This window comes from Silene latifolia, chromosome Y (assembly GCF_048544455.1).
Source record: "Silene latifolia isolate original U9 population chromosome Y, ASM4854445v1, whole genome shotgun sequence".
Taxonomy (NCBI): Eukaryota; Viridiplantae; Streptophyta; class Magnoliopsida; order Caryophyllales; family Caryophyllaceae; genus Silene; species Silene latifolia.
This window is the reverse complement of record NC_133538.1, coordinates 61090955-61105929: the sequence shown is the minus strand read 5'-3', so window position 1 is coordinate 61105929 and position 14975 is coordinate 61090955. Positions and strand designations below refer to the sequence as shown.

General features: G+C 38.2%; 1 non-coding gene across 1 annotated transcript; it reads left to right on the top strand.

Annotated features, from left to right (window-relative positions):
• The first annotated feature begins 2922 nt into the window (after positions 1 to 2922).
• On the top strand, positions 2923 to 3028 carry LOC141636104 (small nucleolar RNA R71). The gene has a single exon (XR_012540740.1). It is a non-coding gene; the product is annotated as a small nucleolar RNA R71 (small nucleolar RNA).
• The last annotated feature ends 11947 nt before the right edge of the window (positions 3029 to 14975 follow it).

Below are 14975 nucleotides of genomic sequence, written 5' to 3'. Positions count from 1 at the left end.
ATACCTATAAGGCAACACTCTTAATTGATCATTTAATTAATCGCATAGCGTTACGAGTTAATTAAATTACTTGAAAAATTGACGGACGATTTTGGAAGTAAAATTTACGTATCTCATTGAAATTTGATTAAATGAGATACGGTCTGAGTAATTGAATTGTATCATTACTCAGATGAAATTATTGTTTAAAGAAACAATTAAAATTGAATGAATTATTATAAATACAATTTATTGTGATTTGTAAATTGGTAAAATATTTTTGTACAAGTAATTATGAATTACTAAGTCGATTTTTGTATATGACGTATTTTTATTAATACGTTGATTTTTAATATGTTAAAAATACATAACAAATTTATGTAACATATGACATGTGACATAAGACAAATTGACAAAAATAAAATGGACTCCATTTTATGAAAGTGCCGAAATTAGGAGGAGGATTAGGCTAAATATTGTGTTTGATTAAGTTAATGGAAAACACAATCATTTCCCTAATAAGACTAGCCATGCACCTAGTTTACATTGTGAAGATAAACTCTTGCATGCATTGGCTCACTCTCTTTTCTTCCCTCCTCTTTCCTACCCGGTTTTCCATAGGAAAATCTAAGGGTTTTTGCCTTATATTTTTGATAAAACAATACATAATGTTGTTATTGTTACTACACAATTTTCGTTCATCAAAAATTATGAATTTTAGAAAGATAAAATACTTCCTCTCCTCTCCTCTCTCAACCGGTTTTTGGGAGATTAAAAACCAAATTATTTTGGGTCAATTTTCATACAAAATTAATATTATCTAGTATCTATAATATTAATTTTAATTAAGAGTAAGCTTTGGGTATAAATTCTTGGGAGAGATCCTACACTTGGGTCTTTGTTCATCCAAAAAGGAAAGTTCAAGAACAAGAGAGAAAGGTGATCTCACTTGTGCCCATTGAACCGAAAATCCAATGTAAGAATGGATGTTTCTTCCTTATTTTGTTTATTTGTTTGCATGCATAAGATCATTAGTTAATTTTATGACAAATTAAATTATAACATATATGAATATGTAAGTACATAGATCTACTTTTCCATCAAAGTCAATGTCTTGCCCCCGACGTCTATTACTGCACGGGCAGTAAATAAAAATGGTCTCCCTAAAATAATAGGGGTATGGGCATCTTCGGGGATGTCAAGTACAACGAAGTCAACGGGAATAAAGAATATCCCGATCTTAACAGGTATGTCTTCTATGACACCTAGTGGCCGTGATATGCTACGGTCAGCCATCTGAACAGTCATGTTTGTGCAATTAAACTTTGTCAAACCAAGTCTCTTAGCCAGAGACAAAGGTAAGACACTCACGCTAGCACCAAGATCGCATAACACGCTATCAATTAAGTGGGTACCAATATGACACGGAATCGAAAAACTACCCGGGTCTGACTGTTTGGGAGGTAACTTATTCTGAACTAGGGTCGTCCCTACCTCGGTCAAAGCTACCGTCTCATGGTCATTAATGTGCCTCTTACGCGATAAAATTTGTTTTATAAATTTAAGGTAAGAGGGTACCTGTGTTAGCAGTTCGGCGAATGTCACAGTGACTTGCAAGCTTTTCCGGAGTTCGGCAAATTTGCCGAATTGTTGATTAGCTTTAGTACTTTTCAAACGCCTCGGGAAGGGCACCGTGATGGGTATCTCGAGTCCCTTGTTCCTCTCTTCCAATGTATCAGCCGGATCAAGCTCTAAATCCTTCGAACACTTCTTTCCTCTCGAACGAGGCCTTTCAGGTGATGTTTCACTCGATCGAGCACTAGCAGGCTCTCGATCGAGTTGTTCTTTATCAGCACTACTCGATCGACCAAAAATACCATTCGATCGAGCAGGTTCTTCAACAAAATCACTCGATTGACCAGAAATTTCATTCGATCGAGTAAAATCTTTTTCCTATTCACTCGATCGAGTAGAAATTTTACTCGATCGAGTCCTTTCTTCAGCAAAATCAGTTGATCGACCCCCAGAAATTAGTCGATCGAGTACTTTCTTTGTCGTCAGCTCTTTTTCTTGACGAACTTTGTTCATCAATGACAATTACCTTCCCGGTCCGATTTTGATCCTTCATATGAATAATCGCTCCTCAAATTGATTAAATTCACCGTCTCATGTGGATTCTTATCGGCTTGTGACGGTAAATGTCCAGGTTTCCTTGTGGGTGGTTCGCGGCTAAGCTGGGCAACTTGAGTTTCAAGTGCCTTGATAGATGCATCTTTTTGATGATCACTCAGCTGCCACTGCTTTGTCAAAGACTACAACATCGTCTTCAACTCACCTAGCTCACTTACCCGACCAGAAGATGATGCACCTTGATTAGGTGTAGGAAAGGAAGGAGGCTTCTGAAAGCTTTGTTGAGCCTTATGAGGAGGGACATATGGTTGTTGCTGCTGCGGAGGAGGGGTAGGATTGAGCACATTTTGACTTGTCCACCTCAAATTGGGATGGACTGCCCCTTGGTTGTTATAGTAGGAACCCCCTCCTTGCCTGTATTGTTGAAAAGCAAGGACTTGTTCCTTCTCCGTAAGACAGCCAACAGCAGTGTGACCGTCGTTGCTCCCACATCTCTCACATGTGACAGTCTCCCCTCTAGTTAGAAAATGGACCGTCTGAGGCTCCCCAGCAGAATGTAACTCCAACTTATCAAACCTAGCATTCATGGCTTCCTGCTGAGCCACGACTTGCTTATCGACTGCATGAACTTTTCTAATACCATCCCTTGGGTTTCCATACTCAGCACAGTGGGTCGCCATCTCTTCAATAAGAGCCCATCCCTTATCATCGTCGGTGTTCTTTTGGAATCTTCCGTTAGATGCTGCATCAAGTATGGCTCTGTGATCATCGTATAGCCCATTGTAGAACTGATTGGATAGGAACCACGGATCAAAACCGTGGTGAGGAATAGACCTCACCAATCTCTTGAAACGACACCAAGCTTCATAGAAAGTTTCATCTGGTGCCTGTTTGAAACTTGTGATCTTGGCCCTCAGCTGATTAGTGCGCTGCGGAGGGAAATATCTCTTATAAAAAGCAAGAGCAAGGGTCTCCCAGTCTGTGACCCCCGCGACCGTGCGGTCCAAATCAGTCAGCAATGTATTCCCATCCTCAGTCTGGAGATTGAAACCCTTATAAAAAGCAAGAGCAAGGACGGATGTCAAATGTATTCCCATCCTCAGTCTGGAGATTGAAACCCTTATAAAAAGCAAGAGCAATGTTCGACATCTTTACTGGTTGGTTTACAGAACTGAAAGTGTCTTCTTCAAAAGATGAATTTTCTGTAAAAAGAAAATGTTGAAGCTCTGGTTCGAAAGTACTCAAGTCTTCCTTTCGTGATTCTCTTTGCAGACGGAGTCTATGCCTGAACAGTCTCTCTGGCTCAGAATCAGCTGAAACTAACTCAAACCTGTCTGACCTGGGCATACACAACACTGAAAGAAAATAAATAAGAACTGCCTCAAGGAATAAAAATTCCCTGAGACGGATAAAATAAACGAAACAAAAACAGATAGGGCAATTGCCTCCTCGGCAACGGCGCCAAAATTTGACAAGGCTGTCGTATACCTATCAAAAATAACTAACTAAACTAACTATATAGCTAGGGAAGTCCGATCGATCTCCTCAGGGAGGCAAGATATCTGTAAAGGTCCGTCTATTTGGTCACAAATGAGGGGGTTTTGTATTTTGATTTCCTAAACAAAAAGCTTTAAGGCAAGAGAAATAAGGAAAGAACAATTAAGGCAGAAAAATAGAATTAAACTATCAATAGAGAGGGGACATGTCAGGATTTTGGTTCACTACGGTAGTCCAGTGACTCAACTGTAAACAACTTAGATAAATTACTGCGAGACGGATATGGAAAGGTCCTTCCGGTCCACTTTCTATCCTAAAATACCACTAACTTAACTTCCGTCCTCGTCAGGGTAGTCTACTGTTCATAGCAAGCCTATTTAGTCCAATATTCCGATCTAGGAATAAATTTAACCAGATTAAAAGGGTGACTCAAAAGCGTTCACCCAACTAAGTCGGTAAATACAGTTATATTGCTATGGGGACAGAGTCTCACAATTAATCCATCTAACCTATTTACTACATCGTCACATTTCTACCGTAGATCCCCTAATCCCAACATGAAAAGATTTAGCTACTCATATCGCTAATGTTGTCAATAATAACAATATTGAAATAACTAATAAATGACATAATGAAATTGTAATAAAAATGCATAAACTAATTAGGGCAGAAATTAATTAAGGAAGAACAAAGCAATTAACATGAACAAATGAAAGATTAATATTAAGAAGGGAGAAAGAGATTACAATCGCAAGAATCCGGCGTAAAGAACAAACAAATCCGAGCTAAATAACCCCGAAAACAAAGTTACAGTGAAGGGAAAAGAGAAGCACAGTCTTTATTGTGAAAGATGAATAATCAGATAAAAACTTAGATAGAATAGAAAATGATGCTAATGACCTAGTTAACGTGTGTTTAAATAGAAAAACTACTAAGTCCATTAACTAAAACAAGTTCACGGACTAATTAAAGCCCACGCCAGCCAAAACCACTCGATCGAGTAGTCTGAAACCACTCGATCGAGCATTTCTCCAGATAATCTAGTCGATCGAGTAGAATTGTTACTCGATCGAGCAACCTCAATTTCCAGCACTTCTTGATCGAGTAAAATATTACTCGATCGACCATTCTCAGCTATAAAAACCACTCGATCGAGAGATAAAACAGCTTGATCGAGTATTCTTCCTTCAAATCAGCTCAAACTCGTGATCGAATGCCTCGTAGACCGCTCTTTCATGCATCCCAATGCAAGATCTCACTCTGGAAAATCCCGTCTCCTCAAAATGCATGCAAAAAGGACGAAAATGGTACGATTCCACTACTTTCACGTTCATTTCTATAAAACGGACAAAATGAACCAAAGTAGCCAATTTGGGGGCAAAAATGCTATATAAATAGTACGAAAGTACATAGAAATACATGCTAAAATAGGCTAAAAATACTATACAAAATGCACGTATCAAATCTCCTCAAACCGAAACTTTACTCGTCCTCGAGTAAACTAAAATGCAACAAATGGAACGGAAATGAAAACTCAGAGCTAGCTTAACTTGTCTACTTGAACCAATTTAATGCAACAAAAATTAACAGTCATAGCTATGCAGTCAATACGCAAACGAGTTATAAGCTGTTCAGAAATATAGCCAACCTATCGACCTTGCAAGACCAACAAAATCGGACTCTCACGTGGTCACTCTTCTCTCATGAAGCAAAGGGTGAATGTTATATGTAAAAGAGAGAAAGAGAAACAGTCACTCACCTAACTGCGACCTACATAGAATGCATGCAACAAAAATGAAAGACGATTTAAGTACTAATGCACACACTCCAACCAATAATGTCCGTCACAGCCGAGGGCTTACAAATGATATGGGAATATTGAGGTTCAGGTGAGAAAGGCAAAACAAGTTATGGTAATGTGGAGGCAAAAGCGTCAAGCTAGTTCCTAAACTGGACCATATAAGACCATTCAATTCTCAGCTGACTGAAAAATAAAGTACAAGTGCCCTTCATTTGGCACACAGCTCACTAGTCTCATACACAATCTCCTCAAAAATATGGAATAAAACGGAGGAGTTAGATGGTCACAAACTTCCCTTTTTTAATACCGTCTAAATGAATCAACTGAAACAAATCAAAAAAAAAATCAACTCTTTTTTTTCTTTTTTCTCTTTCTATTTCACGTGAATCACACAATTTTTTCATTTTTTTCTTTTTCTTTTTTTTTTCTTCTTTTCACGTTTTTCTCTCTTTTTTTTCAAATCTTTTTTTTTTCCCCTTCCTCTATTTTCACCAACTCCAACCAAATGATACGAACCAAACAGCAGACGGAAAATCATACCACAAAAGGACATACTAAACTAGCTTGACTAGGCAGGCTCAGTTTGGGATGTAGCTAATGGGTCAAAAAGGCTAGTTTTGGCTTAAGTGGAGCTAAATGGGTGAAAAATATAAGAAAAAGGGGAAATTTGCAAGCAGCTCCCTGCATGTGACACCGACCACAAACCCGAATGTGTACATTTGACAAGAAATCGAATGTCATAAAAGTGCCAAAATGATGAACATGCTATGCAAGGAGTACTACTCTCAATTCCTAATGAACTGGTCATGAATGTCACCAGTTATGGGCTCTAAACCTCAGAAATTGTAAAGTAGGTTGCCAATTTATCAGGTCAAGTCTAAACAGTCAACTATATTTGAACAAAAAATCATAGACTATGCGTATGACAAAGCTAATAACCATCAACAGAAGTGCAAGGCTCAAGTAAAATGACAAGTTATAGTGCAATATCATCACGGAAATCAACCGTTCCGACTCAACCTATATGCAAAAATAAACGTGAATATTTTTTAATTTTTCAATTTTTTGATTTTTTATGAAATAAATAAACAATGCAAGCTGAAATAAATAAACGTGAATGCAAAACAAATGCAAATACAGACTCAAAAGGATGCAATACCCTCCCCAAACCAAAACGGACAACGCCCCCATTGTCCTCCAGCATACACCAGCAGATATATACAGGGGAACGGGAATATACAACCAATAAAGAATGAAAACAATAAAATAAAAAGGAGACAAAATAAATAAAAGGGCGAGAATAAACATACAAAACACGAACTTTCCCAAACCAGCCAGAAAATTGGGGAAGTGAGTAGACCAGCAACCACTCGTCAGCCTCCTCGTCACTATCACGCATGTCCTCCACCGTCACCGTGAAGTCCGGATCTACCTCCTGCTCTCTCCTCCTCCACTGCTCAGCTCGTGCTCTCTCCGCCGCCGCCGCCGGGTCCTCGTCCTCCTCCTTCTTACTAGCAGACTCCGGGTACCCCTCAGCTGGGTACCGGTAAAAGGAAGGGTGTGGCCAACCCTCTGGGATCGGACGGTGTCGCCGCATGTGATACTCGTATAGCGGGATCAAAGTCAAAGCTAAGTCCCACTCCATACGAGCCTGTATCTCTGCAATCTCAACTAACAAACCGTCACGGCGCCCTTGGTCCATGACCGAGGATGCCTCAAAGGGTGGTGGAGGTACAAAATTAGCCGGTAGGACCGGCTGTGTCTGGTCAGCAGGCGCGGGAGTAGGAGTAGGAGTAGGGATCGGGGTAGGTGTGGCCGTGGAAGTCTGGCCACCTGTGGAAGGTGTGGATCCCTCTCCGGTCTCAAGTCTACGCCGCTTCTTAGCGGCGGGTAAAGTAGTAGGTGGGCGGACCTGGAGGTGGTACTGAGGTAGAGGTGGTGGTCCGGCACCCCGTGCAATAGTGTGCAAAGGGGCTAGACGAGGCAAGGTGTCACAAGGAAGGTCAACGGTCAAGGAACCATCTATCATCCATGTCCCGTAGTCTGTGGTCAGCCAAGTCTGAGAGTGCATGGCAGCTAGGCTCATATACCTATCACCGTCTATGTAAGGTAAGTCACAAGGCAAGACGGTGAGGAGAGAACGGGCAAGAAAGGTGGCTATGCCACCGCAGACAATGGTGCTCATGAGCTTCTCTCCCCGAGCCTGGAAGTACCTGGCGGTCAAATAAGCGATGTTGAGGGTAAAGGGACCCTCGCCATCGATGTTCAGGTAACCGCCTAAGATGGAGAGCTCGTTGTTGTTGATGTTGTTTGGCTACTTTCGGCCAAAAATAGTGCTCCCCATCAATCTAAGAAAGTAACGGGCGGGGGGTAGGTGGACCTGAGCGAGCTTTCGCTCGTGAAAAGGAGTCTGTGCCAAAGCCCGCCAAAGAAGACTAATGACCTTCCTAGGAGCAACAGTGGTGCCCGTAAAGGAAAGGCCGAGTCGGGTACCAAACTCCTCAAGTGTCATAGAAAAGGTCCGGTTATACAACCGGAAGGACACAGAAAGACTAGTAGGGACAGCGTCGTGTGCCCCTGAGGAGAAGGCAAAGGAGCTGAAGAACTCGAGGCTCAGCTCCCTAAAAGTGTGGCCGCTCATAATGATGAGCCCGGCCATCCCCGTGCCCCGTAAAAGCTCACAAACTGGTTCGTAGAAGCCGAGCCTCTGAAGTGCCGAACGGTCTAAGAACCGGGTAGGAAGAAACTCACATTCAACTAAGTTATAAAATCGCTCACGATGAATACCATTTACAAAAATTACCTGAGGGAACCGAGGGTGTGAGTCAAGAGAGTCATCCCCTCGAACAGTGACCGTGCCAGAAGGAATAGCAAGAGTACTAGGAGCTGGCGTAGCACGACCACGACCACGACCTCGGCCACGACCTCTAGAACCTGAAGTAGAAGACCGTTCACTGATGGTACGAGGAACTAGAGCCGCCCGTAAAGTAGCTGCGACTGCGGGTGAGTCCGCCACAGGTGTGCTCACCGCAGCTGAAGTAGAGGCTGTGGCTGCAGCTGTGACCGCCACTGAGGAAAAAAGACTAGCAGCAGTGCTAGCAGTAGTAGTGGCTGTGACTGAGGTGGTAGCTGAAACGAGGCTAGCCGCAGTAAACACAGCATCGGCAGCAGAAACCAGAAAAACAGAGGTACTGGCAGGTGCGAAGACGGTAGTAGCAGCAGGGACTACCGTCTCAGACAGAGACAAGGATGGACTGGAAGCGGAGCTCGTAGAAGGCATGGAGCTAGAATCCATCCTGAACAAATAGGGCAGGGGAATTTGATAAGAGACAGCAGTTTAACAGCATGAAAAACAGCGTGAAATCAGCATGAAAGTTCCACTAAACAGTCGAAAAAATCGACTACAACCCAAAAATTCCAAAATTACCTCAAAAATTCGAATGGTAACAAGTAAACAGCGATAGGGGAAGGGTAGCAGAGGATAAATGCAGCAAATTAAGCAACAATTGAGGGAAATTAAGCAAATGGCAGCAGCAAAAACCAGTTTACAGTCGAAAATTTCGACTGTAATTAGCCCTAATCGCAAATTTCTTGCAAAATTCGAATTAAACAAGTAAATATCAACGAGGCATGGGAATTAAGCATCAAGTAAGACAAATGAAGCATTGAATCAAAATTATAGTCGAAAATTTCGACCCAAAACGGAAAATCGAAACCCCTATTCCTAATTTACTTCCTATAAAGCCAAATTAATGAAATTAAAATTCAAAGAAGTGTAGGAATTACTTACTTGATGATTAGGAACCTACAAATAGCAATTAATCGACAATTAACAAGCAACAAGGGCGATTTTTTGATCGAAAAATCGCAAACCCTAATACCCTTAATATACCGTGTAAACTAGCGTAAATCAAAGGGAAAACAGAGGGCTAATGACGATTAATTTGTTAGAATTCATTAATCTCATTAATTTATATATTCATATATGTGACATATTAATTTAATCATAAAATTAAAATTAGATCTTATGCATGCAAACATAAATAAGATAAGAGAAGAAACCATCAATTTTACTATATGATTTCGGTTTTATGGACACCAACAAATTCACCTATTTGTTGGTTCTTGAGCTTTCCTTAAAATGGATGAACAAAAGGTCCAAATTAAAACCTCTCCCAAATGTGAATACCCAATGAAATCTCTTAATAACTAATATTATTTTGTACTAGAAATAATATAAGTCTTACTATAAAATTGACACAAAAATATTGTGTATTTCCTCTTGAAAATTTCGGCCAAGATGAGAGATTTGTGTGTATTTATCTCTCTAAGTTTTCATAAATTATGGAGAGATTATATTTTTCTTTCACTAGAAAAATTAGTTGAAGTTGTGAATGAAAAATGATAGAGGAAAAACCCTCTATCTTGCTCTAGAAAACCGGTGGGAGGAGGGACAAGGGAAGCCAATGCATGGCCTTGTTCTTCTCAAGGTGAGACTAGGCATGTAAGGCTAGTCATTTAGGTTAGTCATCATGTTTTCCACTTAACATAATCAAAACACAATATTAACCTTATTCCCTCCAATATTTCGGTACACTTATCATAAAATGGAAGGTCCATTTTATTTTGTCATATGTCAATTGTGACATATGTGACATGTTACTTGACATGTGAAATTGTAATGTATTTTTAACATATTAAAAATCAACATACTCATAAAATATGTCATATACAAAATCCACTAGTAATTCGTAATCACTTGTACCAAAATGGTTTATCAAATTATAAATTACAGCGTCTTGTATTTATAATAATTTATTCATTCAATTTCAATTTCAATTGTTTCGTAAACAATAATTTTTATCCAAGATATAAAACAATTCAATTACTTATACCGTGTCTAATATAATCGAATTACAATAAGACACGTTAATTTTACTCACAAAATCATCCGTCAATTTTAAGCAATTTAATTAATCGTATAATTAACTCGTATCGGCATACGATTAATTAAATAATCAATTAAGAGTATTTCCCTATAGGTATGACCTAAGGGGATCAACTGATCACCACCGTCGCACGACAGTAATGTCAAACTCTAGTCAGCCAATCATTACCGATATGTGTGGACCAGTTGACTGTAAAATATTACGTCCCACATGTATTCTTAAAATGAGATTTAAACATGTGATCATCATGATAAATACTTGTGATCGCATTATTGTCGGAGGACACATATTCCAACAATCTCCCACTTGTCCTCGACAAGTGTGCGTCACCAATTCTCTTGTCCTATTACTATCTCCCACTCAATCCAAGGTGTCTTTCAGGTCGTACTTCCAAGTGATCATATCGAGAGTGGTTTCCTCGATCTGGAGAATAACTGATTGACCGGACTTATCTATCATAGATACTTTCCGAGCGTGGCCACGCATTTCCAGTTCATTACTCCTCGAGTGGCCCTGAGATATTGTTATAACCCTGACTAGGGGTGGACAATTCCTATCGCACTCATTCCCTTCGATTAGCCACAGCCATCATAATCCAAAATATGCCCATTTGACCCCATTTACGAAGGTCGTAGTAACATAAATCAAAGTTAATCTGAAACTGTGCCATCTTAGGCGAATAGTCTTTAGTCAAAAGAATCGACTCATTTGAATACTATAGCAGCTCTCGCCACGACCAGGCTATATAAATTTGCCAGAACTCTATAAGCGGTCATAAGGCCCGACAAAATGTTCCTAACAGTCTGCCTATGTGATCGACTAGTCATTCTCATATGACTTTATGGCACTTGAACTTGCCATCAATCACATAACACTCTAGTCACTTCGAGACGTCACCTCGTGTAAGTAACTATGGGCAAATACAATGTTAATCCATGTTCACTTTAACGGGGTTCAATATTGTCATACAACCCGTTTGGATGTAACAAAGTACAAGAAAAGAGTTTTTAAAGTAAAAACTCGAACGACAAATGCGATTATCACATATGAATAGTCAATGCCTGACGATTACTATTTCATATTCTATAATCTATTTTGATCTTGTATGTAGTTGTTCATTTCAATTCAATTGAAATGACATGACTCATCATGTTTAGCCTATGATTAGGCCTTGCTAAGTAGGTTTTAGCAACTCCTTGCTCAACCTTGCTACATACTCGTTTTCCTTTCGTAATGCATACCTTGTCATACAAAACTTTCTGAGTACGCGTCTAGATCCAATCTAGACATAGGCTTTCTTGCCTTAAAATAGCTCCCACTGTTTTCACAGTGTGCGGGACTCATCCCTCTTGCACATCCCATGATTGCAAGTGTACTCAATTTCCGTTGTAAATATTTCTCATTGTTCTTTATTGCCTAGAACGATTCTAGAAAATCTATTTCTTAAATAACATAGCCATAATGGTATCTTAACCATCCTAATGTGTTTTGATTATGGTTTTGTCGGAAACCATGCGCAATCTCAATTGTCAATTATCATTTGTGTAACATCCTTACATAAAATTGCATTAAAAACACTTTGCTTTACATTCTTAATGCTTCTGAAAGCACTTAAGGGTAGTCTTTATGGCTTACTTGGTAACTATTACTTAAATTCGATTTTGAAACAACTCATCATACTCAAAGTATATGAAGTGCTATACATCATTACTCATTTAATGATCCGGCAGCGGAAGCAAATGGAATCAATCAAATATGTTCAACTCGATTAAACTAATCATGAATCTTATCAATGTAAGACTTCTTATTTAACGCTAATATCATGTAGATTTACCTCCATAAATCCGGATATTAAAGATGTATTATAATACTCCAAAAGTCTTAAATCATTCCCAATGATCAATATGTCATTCACATATTAGACTAATTAATATTACCGTAACTCCCACTAAACTCCATGTATAAACACAACTTCTCGACTTATCGATAAAAGTTTTATAACATGATTAAAACATTGATTCCAACTCATTGATGTCCTACTTAAGACCCTCTCTTAAGTTTAACATTATCTTAGGATTGCAAGAATCTACAAAACTCAAGATATGTATTGAATACATTTCTTCTAATTGAAGAAGTGGGTTTTAGATTCACTCGTTATATGTATATCATCATATTGAAACACAATCCCTAAGAAGATCCAAATAGACTTAAGCATTTCAACTAGTGCAAAACTCTTTGCCAGCAATCAAGCTTTGATATCTAACAATCCTCTTGGAATTTATTTCGGATTTTCATGGCTCTAAGCCTTGTATTGAGTTGTGACTTAAACACTCTTATGTAAGTCATATGTTCATTACTTTCCAGAAGTAATCAACTTGAATCAAACAATTTCTTTGTAATTTGCAAGCTCTTTACTTTCTAAAAGTAACACTAATTCATCATCTTCAACAAGTGATAACTTTACCTCCTAGGTTATGAAGAAACAACGTCTCACACAAAACGTCTCATGTCGCCAAGAAAGACCAGTTTCTTGCGACATAACATTCTTTGTGGCTCTTGAATAATTTCTCCCACTCTGTCTTCTAGAAATAAACTTGTATTTTAGAAAGATAGCTTCACGAGCCACAAACCCGTTATACTCGTGATTATAATAAGGAAAAATGAGCATTTGTTTCTTTTGAAAACTTGCAAACATGGTACCCTACCATTTCATATCTCATATGATTCGTTTTAGATTTAGTGGAAAAATAGTTAAGACAAAATGATAAAATCCCCAAAAGGATCAAGTAACTCAAAGTAACTTGATTGAAGTCCAAAGCATATCGAATAGCGTTTGATTTCTTTATCCAACCACACATTATCCCATAATGCGTGCTAAGAGAGATTAATTTGTGATACTATATCACATTTCCTTTGGCTTATATCAAATTTTTTACTTTGATAATCCCATCACGACTAAATCGTGATTCTTTGAACTCTTTGAACTTCTTCAAAGATTTCTCTATTTACCTTATTAAGTGAACACATTAGCGTCAACTTAAATCGTTTGTACAAGAAAATGATCAACCTATTTTGGATCAATGATTTACAATCTCGATCTCCTTTTCAACCAAAAGGCACGAGAGATCTTGCTTTGAATACAAGATATGCATATACCATAAGATCTAATGGTTTCAAGAGTACTCGATAACTCTTTGCGTTCATCATTCCAGAATCTAAGGTTTAATCTTGGGTTACCAATTTGAGTCTTGCATCATCTTCATGTTATATCATTCTAGTTTGGTTTAGAATAAAATCACCTTGATAATGGGCTAGTCATGCATCAAATCATGGTGTATAGGGTCACAAAAGTGAAACCACTTTTGTATCTTAACAAGTTTATATTCTTATTTAGAGTTTATGCACTTAATAGTCACAATTAAGTACAACTCTAGACCCAAAATAGATTGAGTACACAATGACTCTATCTCTCAACATCATAGTTGCTAGTCGTCATATTCTAATCATCCTATGTATCAAATACAATGATGAAAACCACCATCGGTTTCTAATATTGACGAAGTAGTACTAGCAAAATTTATGTCAATCAAATAAAAATTTAAAGAAGAAGGTCCCATTAGATGTCCCACAACTAACTTGTTGATTCTTCAATAATTTGGGGTAGTTTCCTTTCTAGCGTCCAACAATTAAGACAATGGAAACTTTATCGGTTGGGATTGATAGGTTTAGTATCGTTATTCTCAATAAATTTACTTTTAACATTACCTTGTATCAATTCCATTCTAATTTTACTTCTTTGAACATCGTCCTTTTCTTAACGGTTTAAGAGAATGCTCCCACTCATTTCAATGAGTCTTTGCTTAGAGAAGCAATATTGAATTTCATGAAGACTACTCTTCAATTCATTTGTTTAGTCTTAAAACTTTCATTGAAGTGGTTGCGGTATTTTGGTCAATTTTGATTTCAAACAAATCTAATTACCAAAATGATGTAACGTTTCAAAGTACTTAACTCAATTAAGCATATGAGAAACAATTCATTGTAAGTAGATATGTTAGTCAAGAATCAAAAACCCTTTTGATCACGAATAACTTTTATCTATACTCTTCCGTTACGATATTTTAATGGAGATTTGAACTAAAATCGAAATGATATCGTATATAATTTGAGGTAAAGAAATAGAACAATATGATAACGGAATAAAAAAAACATTTATCGTTATAATAATACTTGTAAATATAATAACAAGTAAAGCATTTACATAGTGACCTCTACCCAACTATGATAAATGATTCCAAGATCCAAATTCATATTAACTTGGGCACGGTAGGGCCGATTCATCCCTTATCAATATAACTTGGTGGATTAACTCTTTAATCGATTCTACTTTTAGAACTCTTGGTCGATAAAATTACATTAATATTTATCTTTAGCCCGGAACACATGCGATTACGGTCACGAATACTACTGTTGAGCTCAATCCAAATTTCGAATAAATGTGTCCATGATCCAAATCCACATCAACTTGGGCACGGTAGGGCCGATTCATCCCTTATCAACATGAATTCGGTGGATAGACATTTATCACCCACTTCCCCTACGTAACAAGGTTTGTACCC